This window comes from Sphaerodactylus townsendi, linkage group LG02 (genome assembly GCF_021028975.2).
Source record: "Sphaerodactylus townsendi isolate TG3544 linkage group LG02, MPM_Stown_v2.3, whole genome shotgun sequence".
In the NCBI taxonomy this organism is placed as follows: domain Eukaryota; kingdom Metazoa; phylum Chordata; class Lepidosauria; order Squamata; family Sphaerodactylidae; genus Sphaerodactylus; species Sphaerodactylus townsendi.
In genome coordinates, this window is record NC_059426.1 from 84,242,099 (window position 1) to 84,264,311 (window position 22,213).

A 22,213-nucleotide genomic window follows, 5' to 3' on the forward strand; every position below is an offset into this window, starting at 1 on the left:
CTTCGTGCACTTGTAGCAAGGTTACCAAAAGCCGGGGCAAACCCCGTAACCAGAGATTTCCTGTTCGTTTTGCACCACGCAGGCCCTATGCCAACAGATTTATTTTGTTTAAAACGTTTATTACCTGTCTTTCTTCCTTACGGAGCCCAAGGCAGCTTACAAACATAGATGAAATATATAGAATGAAGTACTTCAAACACATAAAACCAAAATGTAAAATCACTAAGGACTCCTACTAGACAAATGCAGTCCTAAATAAAATGTCTTCAGCTGCCTCCTGAAGACTGACAGTGAGGGAGCCAGGTGCACCTCCCTGGGAAGGTTGTCCCATAATTGTGGGTCTGCCACTGAAGAGATCATCTCTTATGTACCCATCATATAAGCTTCTTTTATTGATGCAACGATCAGGAAGGCCTCTCCCTGTTATCTTAAATCAGGGGCAGGAACATATGGGAAAAGATAACCTGGTCCTAAGCCATATGAGGCTTAAAGAGTCAAAACCAATGCTTTGAATTGGGCTTGGGAGTGGATTGGTAGTCAGTGTAAGGGCTGTAGTATTGAAGTCACATGCTACTGATAACTGGCTGCAGTGCTCTGCTCTAGCTGCAGCCTCTGAATGTGCTTCAAGGATGGCTCAAGTAAAGCACATTGTAATAGTCAACTGTGGACGTAACAAAGACAGGGATCACTGTCATCAATGCATGGATGACTTGCCTGGTGCTGTGGGCTTCACATGAGCAGGGTCCCTGGAATGCCATGCAGTCTGTTATGCCCAAAGCCTCTGTTTTCTCCACGGGAACTGTCTTCTGGAAATCACTTGTATTGTTTTATTGTGTTGTTTTATTATGCATGTTCCAAATTGTTTGCTGCTTTGGTGGCCTTTGTAAGAGCAGAAGATGGGTTACAAACTTTGCAAATAAATAAATACTACTGTGTTTTCCAGCAACATTATTTAATATCTGTTCTGGTCCATTCTGGTCCATTAAGGGTTTTACAGTGCCCCTCTCCTCCCTCCCAAACTCCAAGAAATAATTGATCTGATTATTTTGGCGCTTCCTCATGTCTTTGCTTTTGTAAAGGTTACACTTAGGACCAAGCTGAGAGATCTGTGAATGGGTCTCCCTAGTGTTTCTTAAAAGTACATTAGAGCCGCAAAAAGCCCTCATTTGAATTGGGGTCTTAAAATATGTAGACAGAAGTGATTTACCCATATGATTTCACCAACTGAAATTGCTACCCCTATTGTTAGAAGCTTTAGAACTGAAAAAAGACAAGCAAAGAATGGATGCTTGGCTTCCAGGGCTAATAGTCAGGGGAGATGGTAGAATTGATTGGCAAAACTATACATGGGGAGGCTTAAACACTTTCTCCCATGTCCCATGGACCCAATCCAGAGTAGAGCCTGGTGTAGTGATTAAGGGTGTTGGACTACTCTCTGGAAGTTTCAGATTTAGATCCCCACTTGTGCCATAGAAGCTCACTGGTGACTGTGGGCCAGGCACTCTCAGCACAACCTACCTCACAAGGTTGTTGTGAGGATAAAATGGAGGAGAGAAGAATGATGTAAGCTACTTTGAGTCCCTCTTGGGAAGAAAGGTGGCTACAAATGAACTAAGTAAATAAAATTAAAAATGCTGGGCTGGTCCATTTACAGAACTCCCAGCTTCTTGTCTATCTTGCATAATGCTGCCTCTGCTGTTGTGGAATGCATTATATGATTTGTTTGCTGGATTCATGGTTTGTATTGGCCAAGGGTAGCTATATCATCTGGTGAATATCGAGTCAATTGTTACTTGATGGCACTTACGTACGTATGTATAATGATGAGCAGCTATGCTAACATGATGGCATATTTAACCCTCTCACCTAGCATCACAAATGAGGATAGCAATGTCTGGAGGTTTTGGTAATTAGAACCACCTAATAAATTCTGAGCCAGATGTGCCTATGCAAATTTGGATGGTTGCAATAGGAGACATTAGTTTTGGACTAATTCAGCCAGAGCCCTGGGGTGACCAGGGCAGTGGCACTGCGGTGCCACCTTTCTGCCTCCAGAGGGCTTTTCAGTGGCAAGTGAAGGCAAAAAACAAAGCTGCTGCCAAAAAACCCTCTACTGGGCTCAGTGGGCTTATGCCATCCAAAAGGGTGGTGGAAGTCTATCCCCCGAATTCTGGCATCCTGGGAGATAATGCCGGGGTGAAAGCTGACTAACATCAAGCTGCACCCATGGAGATGCCTCTGAAACATCTTTGCTGCACCGGCAGCATCCCAGAAGGCTCTGCTGGGGTAAGTGCTCTGGGGAGAGCATTTCCACAGATGTTGGGTCCCATTTCCTCCGCAACTCCTTTCAGCCCCACTCTGGATTGGGCTGTAAGTAACTTGTTCTAGGACTAGGTAGTAAGTCAGAATGATGAATCCACATTGACTTTCAGGACTTGAACAGTGAGACAATCCCATTTTTTTCTTCCTCATGCAGCTTCGTGCTCATGCAATCATTCATTTTCTTTTAGTCTATTTGCTATTTGGCTGAAACCTCAAGTACACATTACAACAGAATTATCTGAGTTACATTTGGTGAGACTTGGGCCTTTTCTAACCTACTTATGGAGAGATGCATTATAAAACAGCTAACAATCCATGTTCTGGGTTAACCTATTTACTTCATCATGTGTAATAATGACTGTCTTCAAATAATTGGTAAAAGGGAGAAGCCATTAGGCATGTTCAGAATCCACTGGTCTAGAAGTGTGATTAATTCAAGTAGCTTTCAAATCTGATGAAATTTCTCTTCACTTAGTTTCTACTTAGTTGAACCTTTTGCTGTATTAAAAAATACTACTCCCTGTCAGTTCATTCATATTTTTGTGTAGATCTGTATTCTATTTCATGCTCTAATTATTGAAGTGACTACATGAAACTATCATGTTGAATATTTACATTCAGATAAGGAAAAGTGAATGGTCCTATTTAAATCTTAATCTTACCGTGCAATCCTAAGGATGTCTATTCACATATTCATTGGAACTTACTCCCTGGAAAGTGTCCCTAAGACTACAGCCTTACGCCCCTAAGTCCAGTGAAGTCAGTGAGTTTAGAAGGGAGTAACTGTTTGGCATTGCCCTGATAAGAGTTTCTGCTACATGTTTTTGCACACCCTTAATGGCAGGTGCTTGGGGAATATTCTGAGATTTAAAAAACCAGAACAACAAAATATACCAATAAATGCAAAAATAAAACATAACAATGAAAAACATCATCACATTAAACCCAACAGTCACTCCCCCACCCTACTCTGCTGCAGACGGTCTTCCAGGGAGGCTAGCTGAATGTCTGGTTGAAGAGCAAAGTCTTTGCCATGCACCTAAACCCGTAAAGGGTAGGCATGCAGCAAATCTCTGATGGGAGACTGACTGTTCCAATTCCTGGAGGCAGTCATGGAGAAAACCCTCTCATATGCCCCCACCCAGTTATGCTATCTGAATGAATGTTTTACATACTTGCGTATATTAAGTAACAGGTATTTAATACCTTTGGAAGCATGTATTTCAAAAGAGGTTTTATGCTAGTTTCTGAGAAGCGTAGCCTATTTCACATGTGATCCTCAAAGGTACTACTCGTACAAGCTCATTAAATTCCATTGAGTCTTTGTCTATGGATCATTGCGCACATTGGAATGTTTGATCACATATTTTAAACATTGTACTTTGGACATGATTGAGTTGTACTTTGTTCTAATGCAAATGCAAACGCAACTCATGCAGGATCCATGTAGCAAAGTAGACCACTTGCTATTTTCTCCTGGAATGAGGATGAAGCCTGAAGACCTAATGATACTGGTTCATATCCCCATCACATCATTCCCACTATTACTGTATTTTTGCATCAGAAGTTTTCTTTAATGCTTGTTCTGTAGGGCAGTGTTAATCAGGACAACTGCAATCTTGATGATATACAGGCAGAGGAAGAATAAATAGTTCGCTATCCTTTTTTCAAAAATCCATGTGAACTTGCTGCCTGTTTTCAAGAAGTTCTTCATGCTGCAAGACGGTTGTTCTGTCCATTTTCTGGATTATTTACCGCATCTCCACTTGGCACTGAAGACGTGCAGCTGCTTTACAAAGCTCAAATTTGTGGTGCAGACTGTTTTTTACTCAAAGTCAAAAGCAGTGTGAAGTCTTATGAATCACCAGATTTGTAATAACTGTAGGATGTTAGAATACTTTTTTGTAATAAAAATATGTGAATTGATTTGATAAGGTAGACAACATGTACTACAAATGACCCAGAATCTGGCAATTAAAATGGAAACAGAAAAGATTTTCCTAGTTCTTTGTGTGAATTTTTCCATGTTCTCTCCCTTGTGTCATAGTTTTGGAGTGACTATGTAAATTATGTCAGGCAGTTCTCTAAAATATCTATTCCAGTATCATATTTGCATAGACACTAAAGCGGTCAGTTTGGGGGAAAGTTCAGCAAGATGCAGCCAAAATCCCAAGGGCCCAGAAACTTCTCCCTGTTTCTGAACATTGTGCAAAAAGCAAGTTTCTGGTTGACCTCTTCAGTTATGACCCTGGCCTGCACCTTCCTGCAATAAAGGTCAGAGAAAGAAAGCCTAATTGAGCTTTTCTCTTGTACCCATTTTCATTCATCCCCTTCACTGATATACATGATTGGTCTCACTGCTGTCAGAATCCATGGGAGAGAACAACCAGCGGTGCTGGGCTGGGGGTCTGCTCACGCAGTCCAAATACTTTTGGAGCATGTCTCTGCTGCTGAAACCAGAATCTGGCATCTGGACTTAAATTCACCTGCTCCATCTGAGCACAATGGCATCCAGTCTGAATTGTTCCATGGTAGCATGAAGTGGGATCAATGAATACCCAATCCAAGAATTAAAATCAAAAAGATGGGTCTAGAGGCCTTTTCTGTCTGTCCCCATTGAAGGCAAAATTGTCAACACAGTCCAACCCATTGATTAAGTCTCAGACCCAAGTGCCCACCCCAGACATTAAGATTTCCTCCCTTTTTTAATACAGCCCTGGAAAGCCCCAAAGTGTGCATATGAACTCTTCCACATTCTCTTTATAAGACAACAGATGAACCCCATTTATACAAGAGTAAGCATGACTTATGCCTCAATTTAAGCAAAGCCATGGTGGCTAGGGATATGTAGCTGGATCTTTACTAAACAAATCAAGGCCTGACCCAATCAAGACCCAACTGAAAAGTTCCTAATAGGATTACTTGTTCCTCAGGTGCTCCATTTCTTCTACAAAGAGGTCCTATGTATTCCTATAGACGAGGTGGCGAACCTTTGGCACTCCAGATGTTATGGACTACAATTCCCATCAGCCCCTGCCAGCATGGCTAATTGGCCATGTCTGGCAGGGGTTGATGGGAATTGTAGTCCATAACATCTGGAGTGCCAAAAGTTTGCCACCGCTGTCCTATAGTCATCAAAGAAATCATGATGGTTCTGGCAGATTCTTTTCATCTGGCCTATTCAATCAGGGCCGTGGAGCCACAGCCACCACAAAACTTGAATAGAAATTCTAATCCACCTTTCCCCTCTAATGGACGAGACATATTGAGAAGGTGAGGTTGTAGTCCATGTGCAAAACAAGTACTATAAGATTTTTCTCTTGCTTTGGTTACAGTGGCCTGTGGGCTGGGAATGCTTTAGAACGTCTTCAGGAACAGATGATCTGGGAATAGGAATGTTACAAACCATGGTTTCTGTCCCATCACAGGAACTTTTTGCTATTCAGTTGACTGTCCTGTTGCCTTCATAGAACATTCTGTTTTAGTAGGGGTTTTATGTTCTGAAAGCCAGTACAACACCCTGAGATGCTGAAGGTCCTACCAAAGTGATGTCTTCTTAAAGACAGTCAAACTTATGTTTCCATTTGGTAGAATGAATGGGCTTTCCTTTTTAACTCCTTGTTCCTCCCTTACTTCTTTCTGCATTGGGACTTTTGGGTTGGTGAGCTGCTGTTTGAGAAGGGATTTATATTGCTCATTGTGGGGTTTTCTTTATTTCAGTGCACAGAACACTTTCCTGTTGGATTGTGACTGGAGCTCCTCATTCACAAGCAGGGGCATAACGAGGCAGCCCTGGGCAAACTGTAGCCCTGGGCAAAACCTGAGTTGGATGCCTCCCCCCCCCCCCCCATGGGCGGCCACTCCACCACAACCAATTTTTTTTGCACCAGGACATTGGTGCCTGCAGGGGGTGCATTCTTAGACATATCAGCACCAAAATTTCAGCGTATCATCAGGAGACTGTCCTTATGCTACTCCCCAAGTTTGGTGAGGTTTGGTTCAAGGAGTCTAAAGTTATGGACTCCCAAAGGGGGTGCCCCATCCCCCATTGTTTCCAATGGGAGCTAATAGGAGATGGGGGCTACAGTTTTGAGGGTCCAAAACTTTGGCCCCCCTGAACCAAACTGCACCAAACCTGGGGGGTATCATCAGGACAGTCTCCTTATGAGACCCTGAAAGTTTTGAGACTGTGCCTTCAGAAATGTGCCCCCCCAGCCTGCAAACCCCATGGACAGCAATACAGAAAACTCAATGCAGAACAAAGATTCTTGGGCAAATTTCTGGGATGTTCCTGCAGGGGGCACATTTTTGGATGTCTCGGCACCAGAATTTCAGGGTATCATCTGGAAACTGTCCTTATGGTACCGCCAAAGTTTGGTGCAGTTTGGTTTAGGGGGTCCAAAGTTATGGACCCTCAAAACTGTAGCCCCCCCCTCTCCTATTAACTCCCATTGGAAACAATGGGGGGTAGGGGCACCCCCTTTGTGAGTCCATAACTTTGGACTCCCTGAACCAAACCTCCCCAAACTTGGGGGGTAGCATAAGGACAGTCTCCTGATGATATGCTGCTAGCCTAAAAACTGTGCCCCCTGCAGGCCAAAAATGGAAAACCACTAAAATACCCAAAAACAAACCCAGCATTTTGATGCTCCCCACAAGGTGATGCCCTGGGCAGCTGCCCACCTTGCCCAATAGGCATTATGCCAGTGTTCACAAGCCTTCCTGGATAATCTGAAATTTGTATTTTATACACAGAAACCTGTGAAACTTGAACTATTTTATGTTCCTGCTCAATATTATAATTTTAACAAAATGATGGAGCCTAATCATAAAACCCAGATGCCAAGACAAGGTGACAACAATTTCTGTAGCAGACAGTTATGTTGCACCGAAGCTAAATACCCTTTCTCAGTTAATAACGATTTAATGGGTTATTGTCAGTGAACTGGAACCCTTGGAGCCATTCTTCTAATGATGACACCACCATCACCAAGGACGTAGAGAATCTGGGCTCTCTAGTTTAAACACCATTGAAAGTGATGCTGTTTGGGGGTGGATTCCAGCACCACATCGGCCGCCTGTATGTTTCCCCCAAAGCCACATCAGCAATCCTGTGCAATTGCGAGCCCCACCCAGTGCAGCAGGGACACTTCTGGCTGTGGAGCAGGCATTAGACAGCTTCCACCCTGGGTTTGTGGGTGACTGTGCTGCTATCCGGGGCTTGGACTTAAGCCACCCTTTTGAGTGGTCCATTAAGCTTTATGGAGTGCTTTTTGGCAGTGGGTTTTCTTTTGGTTTTTCTCACTCCTCACACTGCTGAAAAACCTGGAAGCAGCAGGGCAGCACCACTGCAGCACCATCCCCAGCCGGCCAGGACTATCGACTGGACTGCCCATGGTGTAGAAGCTGTCTAGTTGGAGCATACTTAACAGTGATAGACAACAGTACAGTGGTATAGGCCACTGTCCCTATCTCTTAACCAATGCAACTTTCTGAACCTTTACATCACAACACAGTCCTATTACCTGAGCAAAAAAAGTCCTCTTGACTAATTTTCACTCTTCTCCCAGTGGCTGCTGCCACCGCTCACTTTTTCTCCCATTGCAGCAGCCACTCACCTTCACTCAGATTCATCCTAGCAGTGTTTATTGAGGTTGCGAGGAAACATTTCAGATTGTGTCCAAGAAGTTGTGATGCTATATAACAAGATCTTGTTTTGTTTTTTTAAAAGCCTGCACCTCCTACTTTTTAGATTGTTCTGCAAACCTGGCAATTCTTTTAAGCTTGTAGTAAAATCTCTGCCTATCTGTACATAGTCTGTTGTGCAAATTTTTTGAACTGAATTCTGGGCCCACATTCAGAATTAGATATGTAGATACTCCAGGGCCTTAGACTTTTCAAAGTGCTTCATATACCTTCCCTTAGTCATTCTTATTACAATTATGCACGGTAAGTTTTATTTATGTATAAAACACTCAATATTATCACCATCTCCTTTTTGCAATATTATGTATATGTGGAATGAAAGCTAAGATTAGGTTCACCAGCTGAGTCCTTCAGGGGTAGAGCGATTTATCAAATCGAATGAATGAATGAATGAATGAATGAATAATAGTAAATCAGCAATTATGAGGTGATATTTTTTAAGATCACAAAAAACTCCATTCATTAAACCACGATTAAAAGGATAGAACTTTTTTTTCATGGCCAACTGGCAATTTTAGGTGAGACCAAAAGGCAAAGGCTTGTGTGATGATTATTGTGGGGGAAGAAGAAGAGAGAAGATTTAATTCTGAGGCAGCCGCATGCTAGACTTTTGGATTTATTATTATTATTACCACCAAATTGTGGTGGTCCACCTCAGGTACACCTTCAGGTGTGTTGAGCTTTTTCTTAAAATATTCAGTCCCACATTCAGGCCTCTCCTTGTTTCTTTTTAAACCTCAGTTTTTCCCAATTGGGTAAATAGGAGACAGACATGAGCTTGGATTAAAGTGCTGGTAGCGTGTAAACTGTGTGACCCCCAAAGACTCTTATTTGGGACCCAGCTAGAATGATGTTCTAACTATTTATGAGGTAATTTTGAATCCCTTTTTCATAGTCATTTGACCAGAGAAACAAGATACAAATGCTAATAAACAAGTTTTTATTCAATAGGGAACTAAGCATTTAACAAGATAATTGTCTTGTTTGGAATGCTTCAGTTTATAAATTGAAATTGGCTCTCAGCTTCATCCCAGAAGCTACAGACTTGTAAAACTTTTAGAAAAGACAGAAAGGGAATCTAATTGCTTCTGTAGGCAGGTTGAAAACTAAATAAGATGCAATACTAATGTGCTTAATTCAGAAACTCAACCTTTTACCCTATTTCATTTACAACCTTGTTCAAAAAACCCCTCAAACAATCCTCCTTAATGCCTAGTAACTGCTGCAACTCTCACTTTATGCCTAAAAATGGTTTTGGGCAAGATCAAAGCATTTCTGCTCAAAACAAAACTGGGAAGTTCCAAGGTGGAGAGGAGCATTCTGGACAAAAATGTCATTTAGAGCCAAATAGTGGCATAGATGTAGGAGGAAGACAGCTGACAAGGAAGAAGAAGTTGGGGAGAGCAACAGCTGGTGTGGACTGGGAAGTAGGAAGACCAAGACTTGAAAAGGAAGAGATACTCCAGATCAAATACTTAAATGGAGTGACATTTTTACCCCTCAGTTATCCACTGGAACCTGCTAATCTCCCCAAATTCCCAACTGTGTTGCAAATGTCAGCCTATGCCTAGAAATGGGTTTAAATCTTATGACTACAAGAGTCTGGATATCAGCCTTGAAATTTTGGGTGCACCTCCATCACAAGGCAAGGCCAGGCAAATTAACATGTCACATGCTCACAGATTCATACCGCTCCAGATGGAACCAACAAATTACAAATTATATCACAACCATAGGTTTCTCTGTGGAATTTTTTTCCAACTCAGATGAGATCAGAACCTTTTGCACCTTAAAACAAAGAGTACTTGATCTGGAGAGACAAAAACTGCTATCTGAAACTAGCAGGCCTTGCTCATCGTTGAGCTATGGACTTCTTCCACCTGATGGATCCCTTCTGGCCTACTTCAAAAATCGCTCATCCCCATTACTGAGTCGCTTCTTTATGCAAGCTCGTCTAAATGTCCTCTCCTCTGGAGTTCTCCGTGGCAGATTCCGGCAGGTCCCGTTACAAGCAAGAACTTGTCAATGTTCGGCCAACCAAGTAGAAACAACTGCTCATATACTCCTGTATTGTTCTCGCCACACAGAACTCAGGAGTCTCTACACTGAACCTCATATTAATATGTGTCTTGCCACTTCTGACCAAGACAAGCTATGCCTGCTTTTGAATAACTGCTGCACTAAAAGAACTGCAGACGTAGCAAAGTTTTTGGCAACAGCTTTATCAACAACTGCTCACTCCTGTTGATCACCTGATAACCTTTTATTGTTAGTCTGATTGTTGTTTTATCCTATGCCTAATAAAGGTAATGAATGAATGAATCTCTCCAAATAAGTCAGAACTACCCAGCCTTCATCAGAGAGGGATGGGCAATAATTGTCATTGTTGAAGAGGTGGGGTTGGGGTAATAATGGCTTGCTAACTGAAGATACCCCCTTTATCCAAGTATTCCATCTCCAAAACAATATTATCCCGTTAGTCTTACCAGCTTTGCAGCTACTCTCTACATTTGTGCTTTTGAAAGATAGACTAAAAGGGCACTTGTGGCTCAGACTAGTGGACCATCTAGTTCAGCTTTCCATTTCTCATAATAACCAACCAGTTGCCCTGTAGGGCCAAAGGGCAGTCATAGAAGCCAAGGCCTTCTCTCATATAACCACCTAACAGTGATGTTCAGATATTTATGGCCTTTGAATGTGGAGGTTCCTTTCAATCGCCATGATTATACACTAAGGACCTATCCTCCATGAATGTGTCTAATTCCTTTTTAAAGGAATCTATAAGGTAAAACTGTCCTGACATGGACAGCTCAAGCTAGCCTGACCTTTTTAGATATCAGAAGCTAAGCAAGTTCAGCCCAAGTTAGTATTCAGATGGGAGATCACAAAGAAAGTTTAGAGTTGCTATGCAAAGCTAAGCAACAGCAAGCCATCTCTCTTGCCTTAAAAACACAATTGAGTCTTGTAGAGATGGCAAGGCTTACAGCAGTTATTAGAGACAAGAATACGGACAATTTTCTGAAAAACAAGAAACCTTTGCAGACTACTTATTGAGAACATATTCAGAGGCCCTTTCCGCATGGGCCATTTACAGGGGCCCAGGGATGGCAAAAACGCCGTCCCTGGGCAGCTGTTTGCACAAGCAGCAGCGCTGTCCTGTGCGGCCCTGAGTGGTGTGAAGGCTCCGCTTTCCACCACCCTTCCCGAGGGAGGTTTTTGGAAAGCACAGCCTTCCCATCGGCGCGGTGCAAACCCGTCCCCCCCCACTCACCTCGTCCTCCAGCGTCGGTCTGGAGGGCTGCAGAGACCCGCCCATGCTGCCCTCTGACCCCGGGAGATCGGAGGGCAGCATGGGCGGGTCCCTGCAGCCCTCCAGACCGACGCTGGAGGACAAGGTGAGTGGGGGGGGGGAAGCAGAAGAGGCGACTCCGTGCGGATCTGCCTCTTCTGTGCTGGCCTCTGCGGGGGCCGCTCACACGCTCCTGTGCGAACAGCCCCCTCCCCTCCACCAGCATAATTTCTGCCGGTGGAGAGGCACCCTTTCCACTGTGCGGAAAGGGCCAGAGAGAAACAATGGCAGGATTAGAGGCTTAAATGAAAACAGCGTATTGGATTAAGACAACTTTATAAGAAGAACCAAAAGTGAAAAAACTGTAGATATTAACTATAAGCACAGAGTTAGAACTATGCTTGGATCCTTAGTGAGGTAGCTGGAAGTCACCATATATATGTGTAGGCGTTTATGTATGTGTATTTTTTTAACATTTACCACCTTTTCATTTAGTATTACTATTATGGGGGGGAGGGGAACTAGATTGGATTTTTTCTTTATCTTTTTATGTATGTGTTATTTAGATATGTAAAATAAATAAAAATTCTCATTAAAAAAAGAAAACACAATTGAGTCTCCATGAGTCAGTGTGGATTTCCCACTGAGAAATTAAAGCCGGATGCAACCAGGTTTCAAAAGAAACAGCACCTTTTCATCGCGGTTTCCCCCTCCCCACTGCAGCGTGCATGTGATGAGGACATTGATGTCTATCGCGGTTTCAAACAGTGCAGCACTCCCCACGATCGTGCGATCAAACATGCAATCTGCTCGGCAGCTCTTTCTTCCTCGCCCTGATTTGCTGTTGCGCTGTGTCGGGGCAGGAATTTTAAAAAACTTTTTGGCGCAGCTACGTCACCACGTGCATGTATAGATAGAAGCTTTGGTTATGTGCAGTTTTGACTTTTTCTGCACTCTTTACCCATGCAGCTGTGCTGGCACGAAAGTCTTATTTTAGTTTACAGCTGGTGCAGAAATCACGTCCTACGCAGCCACGTTTCAACGTAGCTGCCACTGGGCATGAAATTTTTTAAAAGGGCTGTGCGTGCATTGTGCACAGCTCACTGTGCTCTGATTGGCTAGAAGGCACCATGTCACTCCCTACAGTGGGAAAATAAACCTAGATTCTGTCCCCTAATCCTCCCCACCAATCTGGCTTGGGTGCATGTTTTTTTAAAAGGTGCACTTCCATGCGGGTTCTTAAAAAACACGTGATAAGGGGGAGAGGAAGTGCCAGAACCGGGATGAATCCATGTTCGGCAGTTAAGCAGTGGGGAATTCTTGCTGAAACCTTGATATTTCGCGTGAGTATCATGCAATTGACCGTGGGGAATCGACCAGTGACAATTTGGGAGTACTTTCTACCACTATAAATAACAATAAACAGTTGGCTGAAACTTTTTATGGCATGGTGATAAATGTTTACTTGCCTTGTTCAGGAGGTGCTGCACATTATAATCACACTTAAAAGCAGAGCTCCAGTGGCTAACTGAAAAATTGGCAATCTCTATGACTGTTTCTGTCTCATCAGTTTCAGTTTATTCTGTGTGTAGATGTGATGTTCATATTTTTAGCAAGCTTACATCGCATCTTCTTTGGGGTTATTTGATGTTTTGTGTCTAACCCATCCTCTTCAACATATCAATAGGAATCAGGCTAGGATGCAAAATCAGAGACTGAATTTCCCATTTAAAGGTAAAGAAACCAATAATTAGAGGCCATAATCATTGAAAAGCAAAATGCAGTAATGCTATTAAGTATAGAGTAATATTTTTTTCAAATTAAAAACCAAGCAATTAAACAGATTAGACTGATTATAAAAATTATTTTTTAAAACCAATTCAGATAAAAGAGGTAAATGAAATAGTATAGTAAAATGAAGAGCAATTAGGCCAGGCAGCAACTGTAGGGGACTGGGTCATACCTTGACTTGTGGAAGTCACTATAATTTCCTTGAAGTAATTGGAGCTCTGCTGATTAAGCCAGCTGGGGATTTGTCCTTCTTATACAACTTGGGTTCCTCCCCAAATAGTTTTCCCTCTTCAAGGGAGCACCTGTCATTGGTGGAGGTGGTGATGGTGCTGGATTAGTGCACATGCAGCCTGTCTGCTTGGTCCTAGCCCTTGGACCCAAAATGAACTCCAGCTGCTGCTCTCCACAGCAGGTGCTTCATCCATCCTCTGGCAGCTGTTTTAATGGCATTGTTATCACCCATATGAATGGCCAGGCCCTTGTTTAAATGAACTGCTTTTTATATCCTCTTAATGTGTCTTGCTGAGGTGGTAAGCCTGACTCTGGGCAGTACCATTCTAGGCTCTGGGTGGGAGTTGCTGTGATTGATCCATGTAAAAGATGTTGTGCACAGAGAAAACTAACTGTATGCAGTGCTTAGTAGTATTATGTATTAATAAGTCTATTGAAGTCAGTGGGTCTAGAAGGGTATTGCTTTGTTTAGAGCTGTACTATACATGTCAGAAGAAGGGGCTCCTAAGCTAGACTTTTATATATAGAATTTTCCCATTGTGAAAAAGATGTCTTATAGACCACACTTGCACACTAAAATGATTCAGTCATGATATACCTTATTAATAGTTGGGCCATTGAACAGTCCAAAGGGGGACCTCTTATTTGAAGTACAGCAGAATGAAAGTTTTATTATTTCTCTTTTGTGGAAGAAATTATTAAGGTGACTGGAGAGACACAGTAAAAGAAAGTTGATAAAAAAGCTAGGTCCAGGTGAGGTCATGCATGCAAAAAAGCTTAGAGAGGTGGTCAGATGTTATCCAGCTGCCAAATGCCCAGGTATTTATAAGCTGCCTCTTGGTTGCACTTGATGAGTTGGCCATCAGGCATTTCAATCCCATCACTCTCGGTGATCTTTCCCCTCTTTATTGCCAGAGTAGCGCACTTTTCCAGGCCAAACTCCATCGAAATATCTGTGCTGAATATTTGGACTGTGTTTACTAGTGACTGGATTTCTGTGTCTGATTTCCCATACAGCTTCAAATCATCCATGTACAGCAAATGTGAGATTTTTTTTCTGAGTCTTTGGCCATTTAATAGCCCAACTTTGTTTTCTTTAAAATTACTGTTAGTGGGATCATGGCAATGATAAACAGTAAAGGTGATAGTGAATCTATAATAATAATAATAATAATAATAATAATAATAATAATAATAATAATAATAATAATAATAATAATAATAATAATAATAATAATAATAATAATAATAATAATAATAATAATAATAATAATAGCATAGGTGTAAGAGGGAGGTATCCAGTGGGGTGCCATCGGACTCAATTCTGGGTACTTTTCAATATTTTTATAAATATTTTATAAATATTTTAAATGATCTCAACATGGGTTGAAGGGCCTAGTTAATAAGGGAGGAGTAGCACCCTGGAAGATAGAAACAGAAATCAACAAGATCTGAACACACTGGAAAAGTGGGCAAATGTGAACATGATGCAGTTCAACAAAGATAAGTGCAGCATTATTCATTTGGGTAACAAAAATGAGAATAATGCACTAGATAGGGGGATATACTTCTTGGTAGCAGTGTGTGTGAACAAGATCTAGGGGTAAGGGTGGACTAAATTGAACTTGAATAGTCAGAGTGATGTAGTTTTCCAGTGTAGCAACAGTGTATCAAGTTGTTATAGTCCCTGATGTCTTCCTACACAGGAATACCAAGATCTAGCCCAGTGATGGTGAACCTTTTTGAGACCAAGTGCCCAAATTGCAACCCCAAACCCACTTATTTATCGCAAAGTGCCAACACGACAATTTAACCTGAATACTGAGGTTTTAGTTTAGAAAAAACGGTTGGCTCCGAGGCACGCGTTACTCTGGAGTAAGCTTGGTGAAGCAACTGTGCAACACTTTGAATGGGTGAATCATGACCTTAGGAGGGTTTACTTAGAAGCAAGCCCCATTGCCAGCAACCGAGCTTACTCCCAGGTAAAGGATCATGCTCATGCCAGCCTAGATGTGTGTGGGGTGTGTGTGTGATTTTCCGCCCCCCCCATGACGAACTCTGTGCACGTGTGCCCACAGAAATAGCTCTGAGTGCCACATCTGGCACCCGTGCCATAGGTTTGCCACCACTGACCTAGTCAATAGCAGATGGCCAGTGTATGGGCTACGAGGCATCCTTCTTACTCACATGTACACACAACTATGTCACATCTTCTGGTGAACAAGGGCACTTGAAGGGTAGTTGAGGGAGTAGCCTTCAGAAGAGGAGCTTCATAATCCCAAGAGGGGGTTGGGAAAGAAAAGAGTTATTGAAAGGGATGAGTACCTCCACACCTGTGTATTCCAAAACCCTTGTATATTCACTCTTGACACCCCATTTTTTACCCTCCCTTGTGACACATTGGGAGGATCTGGTACAAGGATATAAGGGTATTTCAACCTCTTTAAAGAAATCCATTCTTCCCAATACATTCCAAAAATGATGATGATGAAGAAGAAGAAGAAGAAGAAAAGAAGAAGAAGAAGAGGAGGAGGAGGAGGAGGAGGAGTTTGGATTTATATCCCCCCTTTCTCTCCTGTAAGGAGACTTGGTGACTTACAATCTCCTTTCCCTTCCCCCCCAACAAACACCATGTGAGGTGGGTGGGGCTGAGAGAGCTCCAAAGAACTGTGACTAGCCCAAGGTCACCCAGCTGGCATGTGTTGGAGTGCACAAGCTAATCTGGTTCAACAGATAAGCCTCCACAGCTCAAGTGGCAGAGTGGGGAATCAAACCTGGTTCTCCAAATTAGAGTGCACCTGGTTTTAACCACTACTACACCATGCTGGCTCTCTCTTCTCCAGGCTGCCACCCACTAAATCTTTATTGTTTCTCTCCATCACCACCCAGCTCCCAGTGCACTGGCTCACTAGAAGATGAGAGATGTGCACGTGAGAAAGGATAAACCTCCTTCGATCCCTTAACCTATGCTGTCCCTTTACTTGGTCTTGGTAAAGCGACTAGGCAACTTGAGTGAGAGCCAACAGAAATCAAGTCATGCTGAGGATCTATAAATGAAAAGATATTTTATAAGGAAGCATAATTGCTAACATACACCTAAATACAGATATATGGGGGAATTAATCAGAAGAAACAAGATATGCTGAGATTACTAGAAAGAAACAGAAAAGGGAATGACAAGTTCATCTTGTACTATTATAATTCACCTTGACTCTGAACAAGAAAAGCAGACTGTAAATCAAGGAAATTAAAATAAATTATTGGACAGGTAGCAAAACATCACCACACCCCTTCAGATGAATAAGAGGATGAAGACTCATTTGGACAGGTACTGGTGTCTTGGTCCTCTATCACCACTTATTTTATTCTTACGCCATCTAACTAACCTGAAAATCACATGTGTGTGATTGTTGGATAGGAAGATCTCCCACATATATTATTTTTTAATGTAGGTTCAGGTGGGCAGTCATGTTGGTCTGAAACATCAGAGAAAATGGTTTGAGTCCTGTGGCATCTTTAAAACCAATAGAATTTTATTCTTGGTATAAACTTTTGTGTGCATGTACACTTCTTTGGAAAGCTATCAAGAACACATTGAACACATTATGTTTATTATTAGTTTGTAATGAACTCTTTCCATTGTAATGAACTCTTTCCATTAGTTTGTAATGAACTCTTTCCATCCTCCTTCTACTTTGAGGAACATTCCTTTCTCTTTTCAGCTGATTGAAAACAAGAATTGCACTCTTGTTCACATTTTAAAAACTGCCATGTGTTAAAATAGTGAATAAGAAGCTAGGTTTTACAGCTTTGACCACACCATGTCCCAGAATTTGATCATATCGCATTTTTTAGCTTCATTTACATTTTTCTGTGGAGGAACAAAAAAGTCAAAACATTTCCAGAATGGCACACACACCACAGTCTGTCACATATTATGACTTACTGGTCTGAAGGCAGAGAATGAGGCTTTACGGCAACTGGAAAGGTTTGGGCAATGTCTATCAAAATGAGACTTACTTTCTGTGCCCCTATTTGTACCATGCAGGAATTCCCAATGCACTGTCATAAATATCTGAAAAATGTTTTTACAATTAGCAGTTTACAATTAGCTCAGCATCTGTAGGAAACACATTCATTAAGTGTTGAGTGAAGCAGCATCAGCAATGGAACTCAGTGGTAACATACAACTATACCAAGTGGCATTCTTCACACCTGCTGCTGAGTATAACAGTAGCTGGCTGACTTAACCCATGGCACCACAATCTAAGCTTTGTACTGTGATACAGCCTAGCTACCGATTGAATTACACACTGATTAGCTCTTCAGGTTTTCCCTGTCAGTGTGGACAATGAAGAATCAGAGAGTGGGCACAGAGGTTTTACCAGGCCTTGCGCTCTTTAACCAAGGAGGATTAACTAATAAATAGTGAATTGTGTCAAGGCCAATGCTTGCAAAGCTACCAGGCATTCTTTTATCAACTCAAAGTGTGAGGGGTTTTACTGAGATTAAATCCTGTTAGTTGCAGTGAAAAAATCACATGCAGACCCTTTTTTTCTGATACTGGACTTCAGTGGCATGTCCAACCTGTTGTTTCAGTTGTTCCTTTGCCCATCTTCATTCTTGTTCATTGTAAGAACAATGGAAGACCTGATAGATGTTTCAGGAAGTGGAGGAAGAAGAATGACATGAATATCGGTGCTCCAGGCCATGCTGTCTTCTGCAAATATGTATTATGGATTGATACTTACATTGAACAAAAACATAGATTATCTATCACAGATTGCAAATATTAAGCATCATTTTTATACCAGTAAGGATTTATTTCTTTGTAGAACCTAAGAATATTTTTTCCCTGGGCCTGGAACAAATATGTAACACACATCCCTGCTCCCAATTACACATGTTCATACAATGTCATGAACATACATTCAGACCAGTTTACCTAAATCTAGCATCCTGATTCACATAGATGCCAATGAGTTGCCACAAAAGGCCAAAAACAGAGAGGCAAATATTTTCCCCCAGTTTTGATATTCAGAGGTTTACTTGTCTCTGAATATGTTGATTCTGTTTAGTCACCATGGCTAATAGCCACTGATAGATGTATCCTGCATGAATCTGCTTAAACCCCTTTTAAAGTGATCTATGCTGTTAGTTTAACTATGACAGCGGATCTGACGGTTTGCAGTTCCATTCTAGCAGAGTTACACCAACGTGGGGATCCAAGGGACAGTCTTACAATGGCTGTGCTCATTTCTCCAGGGTCAAGGACAGATGGAAGCAATTGGCAAGGGACTCCTCCCACCATTCGCTGGTGTGCAGAGTTCTGCAAGGGCGATTCTCTCACCAGTATTGTTTAACATCTTTATTCAACCCCTGTGTCCAGCCTTCAAATCCAAGGGTTGTATGCTGATGACACCTAGGCTCATTCCGCACATGCAGAATAATGCACTTTCAAACTGCTTTCAGTGCTCTTTTAAGCTGTGCGGAATGGCAAAACCCACTTGCAAACAGTTGTGAAAGTGGTTTGAAAACGCATTATTTTGCGTGTGCGGAAGGGGTCCTAGTTATATCTCATTATGGAAGGTCATATGGAAGCCACCCCAGAAGTTCTGGTGTGCTGTGGTTGGATGGATGTGAGAGAACTGACTGAAACTGAATCCATCGAAGATGGAGGTTCTGTAGTTGGATCGGTGTCCACTGGGTAGGGAGTGCCAGCTGCCTACCCAGGATGGTGTTGCTTAAAACTGTATCTATCATTAGGAGTCTGGATGTACTTATGGATACCTCCTTAACTGTGGAGGCCCAGATAGCACACAAAGCCCATATGGCATTTTTTCATCTGCATCAGGCTAGGCAGCTGGCACCCTACTTCTCCCAGTCTGATCTTGCCACTATAATTCATGCAACAGTCACTTCCAAATTAGATTTCTGCAGTGTGCTCTATGCAGGGCTACCCTTAGGCCATTTCTGGAATCTCCAGTTGGTCCAGAATGCAGCAGCAAGGGTCCTGATAGGGACCCCATAGCGGGAACACATCCATCCACTCAGTGGTGGAATTGAAATAATTTAACAACTGGTTGTTTACAAGCACCATTTTAGCAACCAGTTCTGCTGAAGTGGTGCAAACCTGCTGAATCCCACCACTGTATCCACTGCTCCGCCAGTTGCACTGGCTCCAGATGGAATTCCGAATCAGGTTCAAGGTGCTTGTATTTTTGTACAAAGCCCTTAATGGTCTGGGGCCTGCATACCTCAGAGACCATCTCTCCTGGGACATACCCCAGAGAGGACTTAGATCAAGAAACAATAATTTACTGGTGGTTCCTGGTCACAGTGACGTTCAGCTAGCTTCAACCAGCCAGGTGGAATGCTTTGCCAAATGTGATCAAGCCCTGAGGGATCTTACACAATTCTGCAGGGCCTGTAAGACACAGCTGTTTCACCGGGCATGCGGCTGAGGGAGCAGAAATACCATCTGGCTCTCCTTCCCCCACCTTTCTCCTTGTTTTGTTCCCCTGTTCCTTTCACCTCCCTCTTTTCTTTTCTTTTCTTTTCTTTCCCTTTCCTTCCTTCTCCCCTATTCCCCCCCCCTTTTTGGCCTTTCCTTTTGTGTTCTAGGTCATGCTCCATACTCTTGGCCATCACGTGTTGTCAACTCCTGCAAATCTGTCATGAGGCCTCAGATATGGTCTTCCCTGAAAGTTGAAGCTAGTAACTGAGTGACCTTACAGCAGGGCAACTGCCAACTAGCCTTCTCCTAGAGCCAGCGTGGTGTAGTGGTTAAGAGCAGGGACATTCTGGAGAACTGGGTTTGATTCCCCACTCTGCCACTTGAGCTGTCAATGTTTTTTCCAAGTTCTGCCTGTCTACCCCTGCCCACTGCTTCTTCCAAGTTCTGCCCACCCCCCATCCACTGCAATTTGGGTGGGGAGCACAATTTCAGTGCTCCAGTTGTTGTGTGCTGTAGAAATACTATTGTGAAGAAACAAGACAAATTTGAATTTTCCCTTGACTGGATATTTCCCTTTCTTATTCATAGAATCTTAGGCATGCTCCAGGTTCTTGTCAGCCTCATATTGAGCATGCAAACTGTGCTACATGCTCACACAGATAATTACTTTGACTTTTGAATCATGATCACATAGGATAGCAAATATTGTTTAGTTCCAGTGTTTAGAATGGCCAGCTTGCTTTGTATACATTGTATATAGCAAAACCTACAACTTTAAACTAACACAGAGTCATTAGCTTTTGGGGTGGGGTGGGTAGATATGACACCTGTCAAGAGAAACCAAACAAGCAGATATTTGCACGCAATGTAGCTAGCAGAAATAGACTGTATGATTTGTGAGTTGACTAAATCTACAATATTTAAATTAAAGGGGCTGAGTCTCAGTAATGTCCCAGTACATCTTCAAGTAAGTCTCACATGCAGGCAAGAATGCATTCATAAGAACTAATCAGCACTTTTACAATTGCTTCCCTAATCTTTACAGGGATAGTTACTGACTAAATATTGAATATTGAAAACCCAACATGAGTGACCAGCTTCTGAAAATATTCTGGCTTTGAAAATCTTCAGAGACTCATGAGTGCATGGTATCTACAATATAAATAAATATATTATTGTTCACTTCTATATTACAGTTCCAAATCTAAAAGGCAGGGCTCCCATCCTGCTTACTTTCAAAGCAGGTCAGTGAGTCATATTTAAACTTGTCCCTTCAGGGCACCTGCCTGCACTAAACTTGGGCTTTCCCCCATGCCTTCATCATCTGGCCATCACAGTCGAGCCCCTCAGCTCTCCAGTTGGTTCCCGTCCCCATAGCATTGTCATACACAATCTTTAAAGTAAATATAATTACACATAGATTATACACTCTAGATGCAATATCCAGGGCAGTGCTAGATCCAAAGGTAGATACATGTCTGCCACTAAAAAATGGCAACCATGTATCTATTCCATCTGTAGGTTTTAGGTCTTGAGGAAGCTGAGGAGTACAATACAGAATTCTTGAAATTTGGGACTCTGCTGGGAGCCAGACTGACTACCAGGGTGATAGTTGCCTGTTCTTACACTGAGGCAACTGACATTATTTATCTGGCAACTGACAAAGCTAATTTAAAAATGGAATCTGTTATTAACAGATTTGACAGCTGGTTGATATAAATCATCTCTACTGCTCAGAGCTATGTTGGCCTATTAAACAGTGGAGATCTTTAGACCTCCATTTAATTCCAAAATATACAATTTCAAATTTATATTCTTGTTTTCAAACCTTTAAACACACATACTGCCTGCTGATGCCCATGCATCAACTGGCCAGAATTTATATTACTGGCATTATGTCACAATGTAATGGGGGTTGTCTAAATGATTATTAATAGTTTCTAGGAGATGGACAGTATCTGCTTCCACTTAGTATGCAAGCTTACTTTGGGCATGCCTTTATCTACACAAGGGAGAGTGGGGCAAAACTTGTTAGTCCATTAAGAGGCCACCCTGCCCAAATAGAAAGAAACAGTCATGCATGCGTACCATATTGTATTCCAAAGGTACATATATGTAGAGTAACTCAATTTAATTAAATGCCATGACTGCTCCCTATCTCAAGGATTATGTGTTTGGTTTGGAGAAGTTCAAGAAAACCAAATGAATCTCATCCAGCAAGTTAACCCAAAAACCGCCATTGGTCAATAAACTAAGGAAGTACAAGTCTGACACCAACAAACAGCAGCACTGCCCAGTAAGTCTAGTTTTACCTCCAGCACTGCATGTCACTAGGCATAAAAGAAGTGAGAATGGCCACCCACCAAGCAGGGGAGCTTTTGAAATATGTGGCTGCAGAAAAACCACTTTGCAGTGTC